At 46.2% G+C, this 18375-nt stretch overlaps 1 protein-coding gene, 1 long non-coding RNA gene and 1 pseudogene across 2 annotated transcripts in view; 1 reads left to right on the top strand and 2 right to left on the bottom strand.

Moving 5' to 3' along the window:
* grhl1 (grainyhead-like transcription factor 1) overlaps positions 1 to 18375 on the top strand; it is a 95400-nt gene that overhangs the window by 40242 nt on the left and 36783 nt on the right. The window lies entirely within an intron of this gene.
* Positions 1 to 18375, bottom strand: part of LOC139267136 (uncharacterized) — a 41474-nt gene that overhangs the window by 12194 nt on the left and 10905 nt on the right. The window lies entirely within an intron of this gene.
* On the bottom strand, positions 12286 to 12713 carry LOC139266774 (small ribosomal subunit protein eS26 pseudogene; annotated as a pseudogene).

The raw sequence follows: 18375 nt of genomic DNA on the forward strand, positions 1-18375 counted from the left end.
CCTGTAGTGTGTTTTAAATTAAAGTGGGTTTGCAAAGGTTTAAAATTCTCTTCACTGTGCCTGCCATGACAAAGTGGGGTTTGATATGTTAACGATCCTGAAATTGATGATGCGTTCCACAACCACTGGGGATAATAAGTAATTCATTATCTTGTTTGAGCTCCCAGGAAACATCCACATCTAATATTGTTGAGATGGCACTATTCATTTTAGCTTAGTAGGGATCAGGGTAGTCTTGGTGAGAAGCCATTCTTTGGATGGGTGGGTAGCAGGTTTGATTGGTCAACATAGCTGCCAATCGTTGGATAGGCTAGGGGGGAGGCAACGAGAACACTTGGTGTGCTGAGAGGTAATAAAAAGAAAAAATACATGGTCAGTCAGTTCCAACAAAGGCTGCAAAAGACAGGCCATAGACTGGGCTAGAAATTCACCAGAATGATACCGGAGCCGAAAGGGTTAAATTATGAGGACAGATTGTATAGACTAGACTTTTATTCCCTTGAGTATAGAAGATTAAGGGATGATCTAATTGAGGTGTTTAAGATGATTAAAGGATTCAATAGGGTAGATAGAGATAAACTATTTCTTCTGGTGGGGAAGTCCAGAACAAGGGGGCATAACCTTAAAACTGGAGCTGGGCCATTCAGGGATGATGTTGCAAAGCACTTCTTCACACAAAGGGTAGTGGAAATCTGGAAATCTTCCCCCCGGAGAAGCTGTTGAGGCTATGGCAATTGATAATTTCAAAACTGAGATTGATAGACTTTTGTTAGGTATGGATATCCATGAACTAGCTCCCTGTGTTTGGATTATTAAATCCATTATCCCAACAGCAGAATTGTAGACCGAGATGTTCAGGGGTCCACAACTCTGCTGCTGGGATAGGAGAGTTGAACTTAGCAGGGTAAACATGGGGAAAGGTTCATGGATGTCGGACTCCTGGAATCCAAACTAACTGGAGTTAGCGTAAAATTGGCTTTAGGAAGAAACACTCAGCTATTGTGAAGCTTCAGAAAATAGTAGCCAGGCTATAGAGCATATTTTTCACGAAAATGTTTAGATATCGCCATCATATCGAAACTGTTCTTAGTGAAATCTCAGTTGAGAAGAATTGCAAAGTGGAAAAGTTTATTACGAATGGTAGGGCTTAGAAATTTGATGGTGTGTCATTTTTTTGGAGGCCAAATGGCTGCCTGGGCTTCCAATATGGCAGGCAGAAAGCATTCGCTCATTACGAGCCGCCAATGCACCGGCCGCCATATTGGTATAGGCAACAAAAAAAAATAGGCGTTTCAGCCCGCACCTGGCTTTAGGCCCTTTGCATTTGCAAATAAGCGGCCTAACTCTTGTTTGAAGCCCCCACTGCAAGATTAGGTTGTCCTAAGGCAGCTGGTGCCATTGCTGCTGCATTCAGGAAAAACAGGTCTATATGCATCTGACAGGCAGTCCTAAAAAGGAGGGCTGCATGCTACTACCAAAAGGAAATTTTGTTAAAATTACTTACCTGAATGTGGATCCAGGAGAAGCCGGAGAGCTCTTCCTGGATCCACATTCAAACCACGTGGACTGCAGCGACCACCGCTCGCCCCCCCCACCCCCCCACTTCACCCCGATCGTGACCTCAATCCCCCTGATTGCAACTTTGACCCTCTCCAATCCCAGCCACAGCTTCCTTCCTCCCGGTTGCTCCCCCTCTCCCGGTCCCCTTTAAGGATTTACCTGAGAGTGCGACAGGTACTGGCAGTTCACTCAGATTATTGCAATCAGGCCAAAGGATCATTTTGGATGGTCCTCAGGCCTCTTGATTCAGACGCGCGTTGCCCATTATGAGCCTGAAACCAGACCATAACAAATTTAGCCCCCATTGAGTTGACACCATTTGCATGGCATGTAGTGACATTTTTACAACACATTGACATTATTCAACCCAAATTATTTTGTTAGAATGTGAATATTTTAATCAATTTGCTCATTTACACATCAGTGCGAAAGACTGCCTATGTTATTTTTCAGTGGCAATGGTATCATTTTGAACTTGAAAAATTTATATTCATGAATGCAATAAATAACAATCGTTTCTTGGCCTCACAATGTGAATCTAAAATGGGGTTTCTAGTTTTATTTTGTACCGACCTTTTAGCTCATATTAGTGACCAGAGGACTATAGGAACGAACACTGACAGTAACTAACTAGATTGTTTAAATATTCCTGCCAAAATTCATTCCTAAGCAGACTGCTATACAGTCTTGTATAAAACGGTATCTGTCTAACTGACATTTGAGGAGCATGTTCTTAAAAACTTAACAAGAAAACTTAAAGAACTATAAAGTTTCCGGAAATTTGTGGCCATGGTTAAGCGGACATCCTTCATGCAAATATTGAACACACCTCAGCCATTATATTGAGATGTGTTTGACTGCACAATCACAAGCTCCTCCCACTCTCACAAGGCAGTTGCAGTGACTTTCAAATGGAGTTTGTGTGGTTTGTCTTTGTTTGGAAAAAAAACTCCATTTAAAAAAAAATCCTATCTCTACAAGACCCTCGTTAGTGTTTAAAGTACGTCCCAAAATGCTTTCTATGGTTTCACCTGAATAAAAAGGTTTATGAACTTCCTTCTAATGCATGTCATTATTATCTTGAGTATACAACACTGAATGTTGGCACACTAGAATAAGTTACAGAAACAGAACGTTAAGAAGTTCCATAATAGTCAAGGTGCAAAAGAACTTTGCGTATCTTGACAAACAATATTCACTACAATAGAAAAGTGGAGAACTCTCCGGTTGGGGTGGAGTGTAGGATGTTTCAGTGTAAGTGGTGTCGCAGTTGTGTGGGGTGGACTGGTTGGGCTGGGTGCTCTTTACCTGTCCACCATTGTTCATTGTTCATAGGTTTATATGTAACCTTCAGGGCTGCTGACCGAGGGCCGTGTGGCTCTTTGTCGGCCGGCGCGGACACGATGGGCTGGAATGGCCTCCCTCTGCGCCATAGATTTCTATTTTTCTAACTGGTTCAAATTTCATGGATCCAACTGGGTTTTCAATGGATCCATTTTTATTCTCGGCCCATGCTTCTTCCTCTTACAGAAGGACATAGAAAATAATGCAGCAAGAAAAAGCCAATGACTCCCCAGAGACTCTATGGACTGTACCCAATTAATATAATAGTTTCAAGGAATGTTTTGTACAGTTTCTCCCTATCGCCTGCCCAATGTCTTAGAGTGAAACTCTAGAATATTTATCTGCCATACAACTTACATTATTCACTTCTGGTTGATTTTCATGAGATGACATTTCTATGGCCACTACAGTTGGCAACCAGTATATTTTACGGACTATTTGATTGTTTGTGTCTCCGCTGATCCTTATAGCTTTCAACCCCATTACTAAACATGTATTCGTCCAGCTTTTTTAACAAATGCCTTCAAACCGCGCAAAAAAACTGCAGATACAGAAAACCCGAATCTTAAACAGAAAATGCAGGGCAACACTCAGCATGTCAGGCAGCGGCTGTGGAGCAAACAGATGAGTTAACATTGCAGGTGTGACCCCTTCGTCAAAGCAGGTGAGTTCTGACGAAGGATCACACCTGAGGTAAAAATTCCCCTCCGTAGATGCTGGCTGACCTGAGTGTTTCCAGCATTTTCTGTTTTTGTTTCACAAGTTCACCTTTCCCCCCCCCCCCTCCTCCTCACTGCATTTCTTATTTTGGCTGGAAGGATGGGTAGCTTTGAACTGTGATGCCCTCAATGTTTCCCCCGCCTGGTATGTCCAACCCTGAGCTGTGATAATGCCTCATTTAGCAGCTTGCCCCACAACTTCTGACTTAAATGAGAATTGCAGTGGTTGGTGCTTAATGTTGTTTCTATGCAGGGAATGCAGGAAGAAACTCCTTATTTTGAAGAGCAAAGATTTTTTTAGATTTTAGCCGCAGTTGTGAAAGACTGAGTGTTGCCTGGCAACAGAACATCCCTGAGGTGTACTGAAAGATGAGAGTTGATCCAATCATGTTTTATTTGAGCAATTGGCATCCCTTACTAATCAGGATATTAAAATTCTGTGATCTGCACCCCTGCTAATTAAAAAGGCATCCGATAAGAAAATTAGAAGGTCGTTTCCTACTTCAGATTTTTAGAATAATTTTTAGAATATGTACATTTCCAAATGATTAATGTTGATTCCACAATTTGCAAGGAATGAGGAACTGTGCACAAAGGCAGTTTTCTTAGCAGGAATTAATCTTGCCGTGCAAGCAAAATGTGTGAGACAAAGACACGATTGGCATTCCCTTGGATCAGGAAATGTCAACACTTTTTTAAAAATTCTCTCCCCGAGTGCACCACTCCCCAGCTGAGAGGACAGGTTCGAGTCCTCCATCCAGGTAGACCCAGCCTTCACGCCAATCATCAGTTCAGGTTCTCTGCGGAGAATCCCGGACACAAACCTGTGACCTACTTACTTGTCGAACAGTGTGTTAGTAAAACAAAGGACATTCATGCCATTGTCAGATTATAATATCTACCCAATGCATTCTACAAGGTGGGAAAAACAATCTGGAAAAATTAGCAACAACTTCACAGAAAACAGCAAACGCTAATTTGCTGACATTTTCATTCAGATAGCAGGCATAAAAATGTCTTGGAATTAGCTGTTTGTCTTGAGTGATTCACGCTATAGATTAGACATTTTGGGGCCAAGTTTCGGCCTGAGTTGCTCCTGTTTTTTTGGAGCAACTGGTTTAGAATGGAGTATCTTAGAAATTTGAATTTTCGGCATTTAGTTTGCTCCAGTTCTAGTCAGTTAGAACAGTTTCACTTTGGAACAGAATTTTTTTTCAAAAGGGGGCGTGTCCGGCTACTTACGCCTGTTTTCACTCTGGGGGGTGGGGGAGGAGGAGGGGTGGGGTGGGAGGATAGGGGGTGGGGGAGGAGGAGGGGTGGGGCGAGGAGAAGGAGGGGCGAGGAGAAGGAGGGGCGAGTGGGAGAAGGGGGAGGGGAGGGAGGAGGGGAGGGGAGAAGGAGGGGCAAGTGAGAGAAGGGGGAGGGAGAAGGAAGGAGAGGGGGGGAGGGAAGGAAGGAGAGGGGGAGAGGGAAGAAGAGATTGGGGGGAGGGAAGGAGAGGGGGGGGGGGAAGGGAGAGAAGGAGGTTGAACGGCCGGGAACAAGACCTCGGGCTGGATTTACAGGTAGGTGGCGTCGGGTCTCGGAGGGGGGGGGGGGAAGAGTCGCTGGGGGGGGGAGGGGGAGAGTCGCTGGGGTGGGGGGGGGGAAGAGTCGCGGAGGTCCGGGGGGGGGGAAGAGTCACGGAGGTTCGCGTGGGGGGGGGGGGGAAAGAGAGGAGAGAGTCGCGGAGGTCCGGGGGGGGGGGGGAGTCGCGGAGGTCCGGGTGGGGGGGGGGGGGGGAAGAGTCGCGGGGGGGGGTGGGGGAGAGTCGCGGAGGTCTGGGGGGGGGGAGTCGCGGAGGTCCAGGTGGGGGGGGGGGGGAAAGAGTCGCGGAGGTTCGCGTGGGGAGGGGGTGGGGAAAAGAGAGGAGAGAGTCGCGGAGGTCCGGGGGGGGGGGGGAGTCGCGGAGGTCCGGGTGGGGGGGGGGGGGAAGAGTCGCGGAGGTTCGCGTGGGGGGGGGGGGAAGAGAGGAGAGAGTCACGGAGGTCCGGGGAGGGGGGGGGCGGGGGGGGGAGAGAGTCGCGGAGGTCCGGGGCGGTGGGGGGAGAGAGTCGCGGAGGTCCGGGAGGAGAGCGGGGGTCAGGTCCGGTCGGGTGGGAGGAGCCTTATTCACGCAGCCCCAGTGAGGCCATTCGGCCAGGGCTAGGGGCTGCGTGCTTCGGGCCCCTCCCACAGTTTTGGGCGCCTGGAGCTACTGCACATGCGTGCCCACTGTAGCGCGCATGTGCAGAGGTCCCGGCACTGTTTGCAGCGCAGGGACCTGGCTCCGCCCCCTACAGCTCGTGCTGCACCGCGCCCAGCTCCAGAGGACCTGCAGGGAGCCGGAGAATAGGTAAGTTTTTTTTTAGGCGCACTTTCTGGCGCGAAAAATGGGCGTCCAGGTCCGGGCTGCGCCGTTTTAGGCGCGGCCCGAAACTTGGGCTCTTTGAATCTGACATTGGTCCTGGGGAGTGAAAGCAGATTCCTTTGTGGTTTCATTGGTGAATCCTGTGGAGTTTTGAACTGAAACATCTCTGTTCAAACTGGGAACCGGTGGCATCCAATGCCCGAGCTGGATGGAATTAGAATAATCTGAATACTGGAGTTGTAGTTATCTTTGTTCAGTGTTTTGAAACTACTTTTCAGCTTATCCCAAGTTATGAATCCAGCTCATCTATACCTCACCTTAGTGTTATCAGGTGCCAATCAGAAGATAAGAATGATTTCCTAAACAATGAAAATACCAGAAACTCATAGGATAAAGTACTGAAGGATGCTTGACTGATGACCGGACCTGTTCTGCAACTAATTTATGCAGGCTGGATGCAAAAACCTGTAGAACCTGATTGATTGTCTCTAATGAAAAAGCCACACCCAGATTTCTTACCAGAATAAGACATGCATTTAACTCCTCGGGGGTGAATTTCTCCAGAGCTGCTCTTGCTACACTGCCGTAAGTTCGGTCGAACCCCTGTTTACACGTGTAAGCTGGATTCTGACAAACTTCTACTGAAGTTACGGCAGTAGAGCGGAAGCACTCTGAGCAAATTCACTCCCCTGCTTTCAGGCAACAGTCATCGCACCTCTTTGGGAGATTGTGGGCCAGACTTTCCTCTGGGTTGGGTTTGCCACTGGAGGAATCTGTCGGGTCAATACTTATGCCCTGCCTCTCGACCTCACTGTGACCCCGATCCATTTTCCTGGGCTGGGTGTCATTAGTTAAGCAGGGCAGGCTTCCAGTGGGAACCCCAACACCAACAGGGAATCTGACATTGCAAAAACAGAAGAGAAAGGAGCTGTTTAAAGATGGTAAGATGTGTCCTGAAGACTTCACACAATTTTGAAATGAAGGCCTCTGACTGAATTGCGGCGCTCAAATGATGCGTGTTTCAGGGCCATTATGAAGGGAGAGATGCCACGTCTCTGCCCTGTTTCCTCCAAACAACCAAATAGCAAGCCTTTCCTCATTGCCCTAGGATGCACCACCATCCATCTTCTGATGCTCCCTGTGGTCAGTAGAAGGAGAGGTAGAAAGGAGGGAGATCGGGTGAGCTACTCGGCCTTACCTCCTGCCGCCATTTACATGAGCACAGTGTTCTGGGGATCCTCCCTGCAGAGGGGGAAGGAGGGAATTTGAAGTCATGGCATGTGGGCTGCAGCAGTAGCAGGCCTCTGTGCCTGACTGTCCCTCATTTCCCACCGCCTTATTGTGGGCAGTATAGTAGAGGAAAGCCCAGCCCCATTTTTCATTTTATTTCAATTAAGCTAAAAAGAAACAGTACAAATCTAAAATAAAAATGGAAAATGGCCATTTCGAATGGAATGTTAAGCTTTCTTCTGGTCTCAGATGCTGATATTCAGTGAGCTATGCATCTTTATTTTTATTTCACTTCAACAGGAACTGTTTCAGTTTCATGGCTGTTATGATAATTTGGGGTTTTGTGCAGCAGCTGGCCCTTCCCATTGTTATGTATACATGTAAACCTTACCAAAATGTAAGACTTGCCACTAGGGGGCACGCCTGTGGGAGACCTAAGGGTCACCTGTGCACCCTGGGGCAAACAGGTATAAAAGGTGATTCACCATGCTGCTTCCCCACTCTGGAGTCTGAATAAAGAGACTAAGGTCACAACAGTTTGAGCTTGCGATACAGTCCTGTGGATTTATTCTGAACATAACAAATTGGCGACGAGTAACAGATCACGAACTTTCACGTAATGGCTGCCGTTGTTATTCTTGAGAGATTTGTTGAGGGTGATGATTGGGAAGCCTTCATTGATGGTCTTGGCCAGTACTTTGTGGCCAACGATCAAGCGCAAGGCGATTCTCCTCACCGTATGTGGGTCATCGGTATGTGGCCTCCTTAAAAATTTGCTGGCACCAGTCAAACCAACGGACAAATCTTACACAGAGCAGTGTACGCTGGTTTGGGAGCACCTCAAGTCAAAGGAGAGCATCCTCATGGCCAGGTATCGCTTTTACACGCACTGTCGCTCCGAGGGCCAGAACATGGTGAGTTTTGCCGCCGACCTAAGATGCCTTGCGGGACAGTGCGAATTTGCAGGATCCTTGGGGGAAATGTGCGGGACTTTTTCATGCTTAATATTGGCCATAAGGTCATTTTTCGCAAACTGCTGTCTGCCGAATCCCTAGATTTGAGCAAGGTTATCACGATAGCCCAAGCCATCATATCCACGAGCGATAACACGAAACAGATATCTTGACAGAATCGAAGCTCACCGGCAAGTACTGCGCATAAAATGATGTTTTCATCAGGCAGAACGGCACAGGGCAGGGCCCACACGACTGCAGAGGCCAGACCTAGGCCTAGAGTGACTCAGAGTCCGCTGTGGGGCATGAATGCGTATCCATTAGCATCATGTTGGCGCTGCGGGGGCAGCCATAGAGCTCATCAATGTCGATTCAAGCCCTATGTGTGCAAGGGCTGTGAAACAATGGGGCACCTCCAGCGAATGTGCAAATGATCTCTGACTCACCACATGGCAGAGTCAGGAGAGGACGACCGATCCAACGAGGATCACAATGAAAGAGCAGGAGAGGCAACTGAACCTGAGGATGAAGAGGAAGTATATAGGATACACACCTTCACCACCAAAAGCCCTCTGATAATGTTAAAAGTTGAATTTAATGGCACTCCAGTCTCCATGGAACTAGACACGGGGGCGAGTCAATCAGTTATGAGCCAGAAGGCATTCGAGAGGCTGTGGGGCAACAGAGCACAACGACCCAAGCTGATCCCGATTTAGGCAAAGCTGTGCACCTACACAAAGGAACTGATATTGGTAGTGTGGATACAAGAGTATTCCCTGAGGGAGCAGTGCACGATTTACCACTGTGGATTGTTTCAGGTAATGGGCCAACACTGCTTGGCAGGAGGTGGATGGGGAAGATTCGATGGAACTGGGAAGACCTCTGCGTACCTTCTCCGGTGAATGATATCTCCTCTTCTTAAATGCTGAGCAAACCCCCACCTTCAGCTGAACCAGGCATCGAAGTGCAGATCCATTTGCAGATCCCCGAGGCACAGGCCGCTCATCACGACCACGAGGAGGTGAAGATCAACCGAGCAGCGGTACAGGCGCGGTACCCACCACCCAAAGCCGATGACCTCTTTGCAATGATGGAAGAGGCTCCAGGTCGACCATGCGGAGTGGGACTCCAGCCGAAATGATCCGAATGCGTCTTCCCAACGCCAGAGGCAAAATCCCTGCGGAGGAAGCTCGCAGCAGTCGACATCACTGACACGGACGAGAGGGTATCCAGACCACGGGATGAAAGTGTATCCAGACCACGGGACGAGAGAGCGTCCAGACCACGGGAGGTCGTCGCAACGGAACAGAGGAATGTGTTGCCCAGCAAGGGAGATGACTGGGTTTGGGTCAAAGGTAAAGGGGCAGCCGCTGAGAAGGCCAGGAACCCACCACATTCCAATAAGTTGTTTGCACTGTGTAACCCATGTGAACGGTCCTTCGCGGCCAATGATGTACCATTGCATGGGGTCGGGGGGACCTTACAACAAGCCAAAGTAGTGGGCGAACACCAACCGGTCGTATATGTATCTGACAAAATACTTGGAGTCGGGAGTGTTGTGCAGCAAGCAAAAGTAGCGGGCGAGCCCCAAACAATTGAACATGTATCCAATAAGTTAAATAAAGCAGCAGCCTGTATACACGGGACTAAAGAGACGTACCAAAGAGTGTCCCAATATGTGCTCGAGTCAGACAAGCTGCCCATCCCACGAGTTTGGGAGAGCAGTGGCGCCATTATCGATGCGTTGTTTCGAGAATGTCTAACACTGTCTGTGCACTGTAACATGATCCGCTACGGGCCAGGCACTGAGAACGGTACTAATGCACTCAGTTGGTTACCGTTGCCCACCACCGGGGTGGAAACGGCGCAGCCTGCAGACCCACTCGCGGTCTTGGAAGTGCTAGAAAGCGAGGGGTCAACCGTAACGGCCCCCCAGCTTAGGACCTGGACCAGCCAGGATCCCACATTACCGCCAGCCAAAGGTGAACTGCTCGACGGGATGTTGCAACCTATCCGTCGCAAAGATGAAAGGCCCATCCCAACGTTGCAAAGTAAGACAGGGCACTGGTCCAGGGCCCCCATACTACGGCCCAGGACCACTAGGCCTCGCGCCACTACCAAAAGTCTCAGGGCCATTGCGGCCATCCTGGGCTTGCTAGACCTCAGAGTCAATGACAATAGCCCGGAGCAGGCAGCCCAAATCGCTAAACCTAGCACCACACGTATCACGGTAGACTCCCTACAAACCCAGTTATCCTGGGTACTACGCAGTCACCAGACAGAATCATTCCGAACCGAGCCTTCTGTAGGCCATCAGCAGAGAATGCATGGCTCCCCCCACGCGACATCAGAATAAGTGATGTAGACTATGGTCAGGGCCCTTATTGGGCCACTAGCACCGCATTAGCCAAGTGGGGGTGGGGGAATGGCGTGTATGTGTTGCAAATGTAGCGTTTGATTGTGAAACCGTGCTCTGGGCTAATGTGTAAAGCATTTGGACTAGACCAAGCTGTGAACCACAGATAACCAGGAAAGACTGTGAAAGGACCTGGCCTCCAGCGACCCACTAACACGATCAACTTCGCCGTCAACCACGAGGATGAACCCACCATGTCAGGACTTCAACCCAGCAGATCGACGTGGGGCGCCAGATCGTCTCAACTTGCAAATAACTTGCACATAAGACTTTGGGGGGAGTGATGTTATGTATGTATGTAAACCTTACCAAAATGTAAGACTTGCCACTAGGGGGCACACCTGTGGGAGACCTAATGGTCACCTGTGCACACTGGGGCAAGCAGATATAAAAGGTGATTCACCATGCTGCTTCCCCACTCTGGAGTCTGAATAAAGAGACCAAGGTCACAACAGTTTGAGCTTGCAATACAGTCCTGTGGATTTATTCTGAACATAACACCCATTGTTTAATTTCAGTTAGAGTGTATGCATTGTCTACATCAGTGTATAACTCGATCAGGCCAACATCCCCAGCATCGAAGCACTGACCACACTCGACCAGCTCTGCTGGGTGGGCCACATTGTCCGCATGCCCGACACAAGACTCCCAAAGCAAGCACTCTACTTGGAACTCCTACATGGCAAGCGAGTCCCAGATGGGCAGAGAAAACATTTCAAGGACACCCTCAAAGTCTCCTTGATAAAGTGCAACATTCCCACTGACACCTGGGAGTCCCTGGCCAAAGACCGCTTTAAGTGGAGGAAGAGCATCCAGGAGGGCGCTGAGCACCTCGAGTCTCATCGTCGAGAGCATGCAGAAACCAAGCGCAGACAGCGGAAGGAGCATGCGGCAAACCAGACTCCCCACCCACCCTTTCCTTCAATGATTGTCTGTCCCACCTGCGACAGACTGTAATTCCCGTATTGGACTGTACAGTCACCTGAGAACTCACCTTTTTAGAGTGGAAGCAAGTCTTCCTCGATTTCGAGGGACTGCCTATGATGATGAACTCAAGTGTTTATATCCTTATACCATGGGCGGACTTCGACTCCCAAGGCAGCCGATGACACTTTGTATTGAGTGGCAAGGAAATTAAGGGTTACGCGGAGCGGGCGGGTAAGTGGAGCTGAGTCCATGGCCAGATCAGCCATGATCTTGTTGAATGGCGGAGCAGGCTCGAGGGGCTAGATGACCTACTCCTGTTCCTAATTCTTATGTTCTTATGTTTGCTTTACTCCTTTCACTGAGGTGCAAAAGGGCCATTTTGTAGCACGAACTGACTGCTTAGGTTGGTGTGCTGGAGTTCCTGGTGCGCACACTGGATGAAAAGAGCTCGCTTGACATAGTAGGAATGCCGTGACTATTTTCTGCTTGTATCTGAAATGAAAGAGACAGGTCCGTTTTGTTTAATTTACACGTAGCGCAGTGTTCTGGGGTCAGGCAGCCTATTTTCCTGCAGTGGGGGGGAAGGAGGGAATTTGAAGTCGATGCACATAGGTTGCAGCAGTAGCCCTCGGTACCCGATTAACCTTCATTTCCCACTGCCTTATTTTGGGTTTAAGCAACAATTTTATTTAAAATGAAGTGTTTTTTTGCCACCTATATGGTTAACTCCTATATGCTGCACTCCTCTTTCTTTTCAGTGGTCCAACATTTTTATTATTTCAAACCAAATTATAGGATCTGTTAATGTTTACATAGGCTTGGGAGGAGGTCCACGTGGGATGTTGGCGCCTGGCCTGAAATGTGGAGGGGGGATTCGGTCCTTCCTGGCCTCCCGGGAGCGATTTCTCACCACCTTGCTGTGGATGGCACAGCTGACGCAGTAATGTAACTTCACGTAGAGCTTGGGCAGAACGTATGCATCAAAGACGCTGGCCTCCGAAATATCTCTGACTGCAGCAGCCTCCACAATGTTGTGGATAACAAACTTCTTAATGGCTTTGTCTTTGGAGACGCAGCGGGCGCAGTTTGTGCACCTGATTGGCTGGACATGGCCGTGGCCCTTCTTGGCACGTCCGTTGTTCCTTCGCTTCTTAGTCATCTTCAGCACGAGTCGCAAAGAGCTGCACTCCTCTGTTACCTGCTGTGCGGGTCGGCAGCTGTGGCATTTAAGGGATTGTCATCAATGCGCCTGCACAGCTCCTCGTAGTACGAAGGGGTTCTGACAGCTTTACAGGCCCAGATTTTCCAAACTGCCATGCGATTATCATCCCTTTTGTGCTGCATAGAGGTGTTCAGTGTAGCTGCGTGCTTGCATCATGGAGCTGTTACCACAACTAGATGCAGTAATGGGTCGTGAAACAGGGCTTATATCATCAAACCCATTTTATTATTTTTTCCAACCCGGGTTTTCATTTGCTTTTACTTCATTTGCCAGTCACTATTCTCTGATGAAAGTGCTTGGTGTTCTGGTCAGTGACGGACTGGCGAGAACTGAACAATCGGTTTGGATATTAGCTCATTTTTTGTGTGCCCTGTGCAGCTGTTGTATGAAGTGGAGTTTGCTTCTATTGGATGAGAATTTCCCCGGGGTATGCCCGATGATCTGCCGTAACTTCAGCGGAAGATCAGCAGAAACTCTGGAGAAATGTCAGAAATGGCTGTTTTTATCTATTTTAACTGTTGGTTCTCCAAGGGTTCCACCAGTCGTCCACCAGAGAATCCCTGTGGAAATTGAAGGCAATTAATTTTAATGGGAAGCATTTAGTTAGGATATTGATGCGGTAAGGGAAACTTAATAATGGGATTAAATGTGCAGAGCATGTTTTAATATTAAACTGCCTCTGGTCTGTCTCCACAAATTAAAGTCTGCCCAACATGCAATTTTAGACAGGCTATTAATAAAAATGTGATGGGAAACCGAGCTGAATTTGTGAAGTCCATAATAACCTTGAGTTCTAGTTTTTTTTAATACAGAGCTTATATTTTTAAAGTAATGTAAAAATCTGAGCATATTGAATTGTGTTTTTTATTTTAAACTTGAAAAGCTAAATGACATCCTTGCCCATTTGGTGAATAGTATATAACTGATAACACATTACCTCAGACCACATCATCCTCTTTCATTTAAGTTCAACAATTAAAATATTCCTTCTCATATACACCAATTATTTTAATTAGAAGTACCTAGTAATCCATGATGTGCGTATAAATCTACAAGAGATATGACCATTTCTATATAAAGCCCTCTTTTCAAAATCCCGGGTGTGAAACAGTTGACTGTTGAATTATGTTCCACTGCTCTTTCACTTTCTGTGTATAGAATGTACAATGGTGCAGTTCCCACTTCATTTTTCTGCATTGTCCTATATAAAAGCTCTGACATCGGCAGGTTATCAGTAGGCTGAGACTTCAATGCAGTACCGGGGGGAGTGCTGCAATGTTGGAGGAGGTGCTGTCTGGCTTCTCTGGATGTAAAAGATCCCATGGCACTTTTTCTAAGAAGAGCAAGGGAGTTATCCCCGGTGTGCTGGCCAATATTATCCCTCAATCAACATCCAGTAAAACAGATTATCTGGTCATTATCATATTATTGTTTGAGGACCTTGCTGTGCGCAAATTGGCTACTGTGCTTCCTACATGTCCTGTCATCATGAAAGGTGGTTTCTGTCATGTATCCAGACATGTTTACTGCTTGTACTATTATACATGATGTGCCACCAGAGGGCACTACCATGGGAAACTTGTACACCAGCTGTATGGTCACTAAGGTGTGCCACCAGAGGGCACTGCAGTGGGAGACTTGTAGATTACCTGTACAGGTGTGCCAGGCCTAGTATAAAAGGCAGGCCACCAGGTGTGATCATCACTCTGGAGTTATATTAAATGCACTAAGGTCACTACAGTTCAAGTGCAATACTTTGGCTCGTGGAGTCATTATCAGAGCATCTAAAGACATAACAGTTTCTGTATACCGGTGACATATTGTTAAAAAGCAGACAGTCCTGTCACCTCTTTATTGCCAACGTTTACTTCAATGCCATGTTTTTATGTACCACCACTGCATAGAGCAATCAGTGCAGAAAATGGTGAAATGGACCCCAGAATCCATCGGATGCTATTTAAATGAATAGACTAAATGAATAAAGAATAGACTTTTAATGATTCAGTGAGGGGAGGAATAATGGGATGGCCTTTCCTGAGCTCTGCTAGTGATATTTTCCTACATGCAATTTAAAGTAATCTGGTGAGTCTGTGATTTCACTTTATTCTAATTTGAATAAAAGACAGATATTCAGTTCTGGGCTCCCAGAGCCCACTGACAAAATCACACGCTAGTTCATTTTGATGCAAATTTGACTGATTTGCACAGACTTTCTTTCCTCCCAAATAGCAAATATGCCCAGGGGTTTGTTGAATCTGGGCCAAACTGTGACGGGCAGCTGAGACTCAGTGTAACACTGAATTTACCTTATACTCCTGTAGCAGCAGATGGGTCAAAGCTACAGCCCAGTCTGTAGGGTGTTCTGCAACGTTGTATCAAATTGCTACCATGAACAACAGCATTGGGGGGGGGGGGGGGGCGGGGAGTACTTTCATCACACGGACTGCAGTGGTTTAAGACAAAGGCCCACCCCACCACCTTCTCAAGGGCAATGAGGGATGGGCAATAAATGCCGGCCTTGCCAGTGACACCCACATCCCAAGAATAAATAAAAAAATATTCTCAGCTATATATACTAGATATGAGGAGTAATAAAGTACATCCTGTTTACATACAAAAGAAACATTGTATTTGCATGTTAATTTCGATGAATCATGTATCAGTTTCAGAAATCAAATCAAATTTCCTTTTATCTTTTTTCAAGTTAGTCCTGTGCGATGGTCAAGGGAATTGACTGCATGGAAAGGAAGCCAGTAATGGAAGGGTGGGAAGAGTTAGGTGCAGTGGTGTCCCTTCCTGGGGCCTTATAAAACTAATTCAACTGTAAATCAACACCAGGGTCTGATTCATCTAATAAATTTGACAGCCAATATAATACACAATGAGTCATTAAAGGAATAAGTTTAAAGGAGGGAGAAACTGAGGCAATATTTATAGGAGTGGAATATTTTGTTTGTTTCTAACAAGCAGACAAGCCGGTCTTTCCAAGTTTTTTCCCCCCTCAAAATGCAGTGAATTAATCTCCTGGTTGCAGAAATAACACAGAATTAATTGCTGGGTTGCCCAATGAGCTCCCTTGGAGTTCTTGCCTACGGCAATCTGACTCATTCCTGTGTAATAGTTCATGAGTGCCCCCTGTTGGCCAGCTGAAGTGCCTGCAATGCACAGACAACAGGAAGAAGATTAGGTGAGGAAAAGCCCTTTAGAAGCTCATTTCCCCCCCCCCCACATAGTGCATTAGCTCTTCCATTATGGTATGTTACCGTATTTTGAATGACCCCAATATTTTTGCCTTTATTGCCTTGCTTGTTAGATTATTCCAAACATTTAGCTCGCTGAGTAGCGATTTTTCCTGGTTACTGCTCTACATTTACTTGTCACCAATTTGCATTTATGTTGCACTTTCTTGTGTACTTTGATGAAGTGATATGGATGTATGTTGACTCAAAATATAATAATTGTAGTTGATGGGAAGCAGCATTTCTGTAAAATATCACCCCGTAGCTGTAAATCTTCAGAGAATGAGTTGCCTAAGCAACTAGTGACACTCTGACACAGATGATGTACACAGGAGGCGAGAGAGGTATGATTGCCTACATAATATGAACCAGGTACATCTTTGCTTTCATAGATGGGCAGCAATCCAAGGACCTTTCAGTTTTGTTCTTGGGTCATTGACCCAGGGGTCCAAAGGAAAGCGGCACTAAAAATAGTTCTGCACAGAGATTGGCTTCCCTTCCCTTGTTTTGCTGGCCCAGGCCAGTTTTATTTCAGTGGATGTGAGCTTCTAACTTGGTAATAATGGCCCAGAGGATGGTGTTTCCTCAGTAGTAGATAACAAAGGGTATTTATTAACTTATTATTTAGCAAAGTAATGCCACATTTGTAATATTGCAATAAATATTTTTGGCTGTATTTTGTTTTTCCCAGTTAATAGGAAAGTACACAGGAAGATGTTTCAAGTTACAGAAGAGTAATTTGGGAAAATGGGATCTGAATATCCAGCTGTTCAGTCCAGCTCTCAACATATGATCTAACCATTCAACTGCAGTTCTCCTTCCCTTCAGGACTATAATCAGTGTTTTGTTTCAAACCTTGAGGCAGAGGGAGTGGATCACAATGAGCATTATGTCCCCTGTTTTTCACAAGGGTTGACCTTGTGCAATCTTTCAAGATCAGTCCCAACTAAAAATTTATAGTGAGTTCCTGGTCACTGTATCTTCGGCGGAAGATTGGTGCAACCCCCATTACACAGTGTACCTAGATTTCTACTGCTGAAGTTACACCGGCCAACCAGGAGAACCCCTAAGGAACCCAACACATATCTTATCCATCACCAAGATCGCTATTTCCACCTCCACACTATTGCTATCTCTGCTCTTGCTTTCACCACTAGTGCCACTAATATGCTCATCCTTTTGTCACTTCCGGGCTTGACTTGGCCATTGCTTTCCTCTGGAGTTCACACCATGCCCTACTCCCCTTCATCCTTATCCTTGCCAATCTCCATTTCTTCCCCACACCCAAACACTAATTCTAAATTCTTGCCCATGTTTACAACTCCCTTCATAACATCACTCCTTCTTACCTCTACAAACTCCTCCAGCCCGAGTGCTCACTCCACCCCCGCCTCACTGGCAAAGCCTTGGTCTCGCATTCTGGAACTGTATCCCTAAATCTCTCTCCCTTGCTACCTCTTTCTCACAATCTACTACTTTGACCGTACTGTCAGTTCCCTCCTCCTACTATCATTATTTGTCTGCTCTTGCCCTGTGCAGCACCTTGCAATATTGTATTATGTTAAACATGCCATATACATGCAAATTGTTGCTGTCATTAAATACATTTTGTTAAAATTACACAAACAGGAAAGGCCTCTGACAAAGACAAATATTAAGAGGACAAATAAAGTGCTTACTGCATTGTTCCTTCAAAAATAATACCATACTTGCCAATTAGGCCTTAAATATACATATTATTTTACATTTGGCTAAGACCTACACAACTCCCTCATGTTTTCTTATGAGATAATTTCTGTATTTAACACTTAAACATTTAGAAAATGCCCAGAGAATATCCCGATCTCCTGTTGACCCAGCAATATTAATATTGTGCACCATAAAAGTAGGCATTTATGGACTGAAAATTGCAGGGTGAGAAATGTATGTTTGCACAAATGATTTGTTTTGCTAGACAGCCAGTTGGCATAAAAATCAGGACAGAACTCCTAGGATACTGGATTGTACAATGCACGACTTATTGCATTAATGAATAAAAATTCCACATGAATTGTTTGTTTTTGGGTAATTTCCAACTTTAAAATAATGAAGCTATTGATGGAAATATGGACAGAGCACAATATCCATGACAAACTCCTGATGCTATCTTGTTCTAGGTAGCAACAATAACCCTATTCACACAGATTAGTTGTATGGTTTTGACAAATTTGTGAGTTTTATTTGGCCTAGTTTTGATTAATAGCAAAGGATGGGTTGTTCAACATTCAGTCATCAAATTGCGAGAAGAGTGGGTTCTGAACATGAGTTGATAAGGAAAGCAACAGATTATTAATTTATTGATCTACACCAGTCTATAAAATATCAACCATATATAAG

This window comes from Pristiophorus japonicus, chromosome 7, assembly GCF_044704955.1.
Source record: "Pristiophorus japonicus isolate sPriJap1 chromosome 7, sPriJap1.hap1, whole genome shotgun sequence".
Classification (NCBI taxonomy): Eukaryota; Metazoa; Chordata; class Chondrichthyes; family Pristiophoridae; genus Pristiophorus; species Pristiophorus japonicus.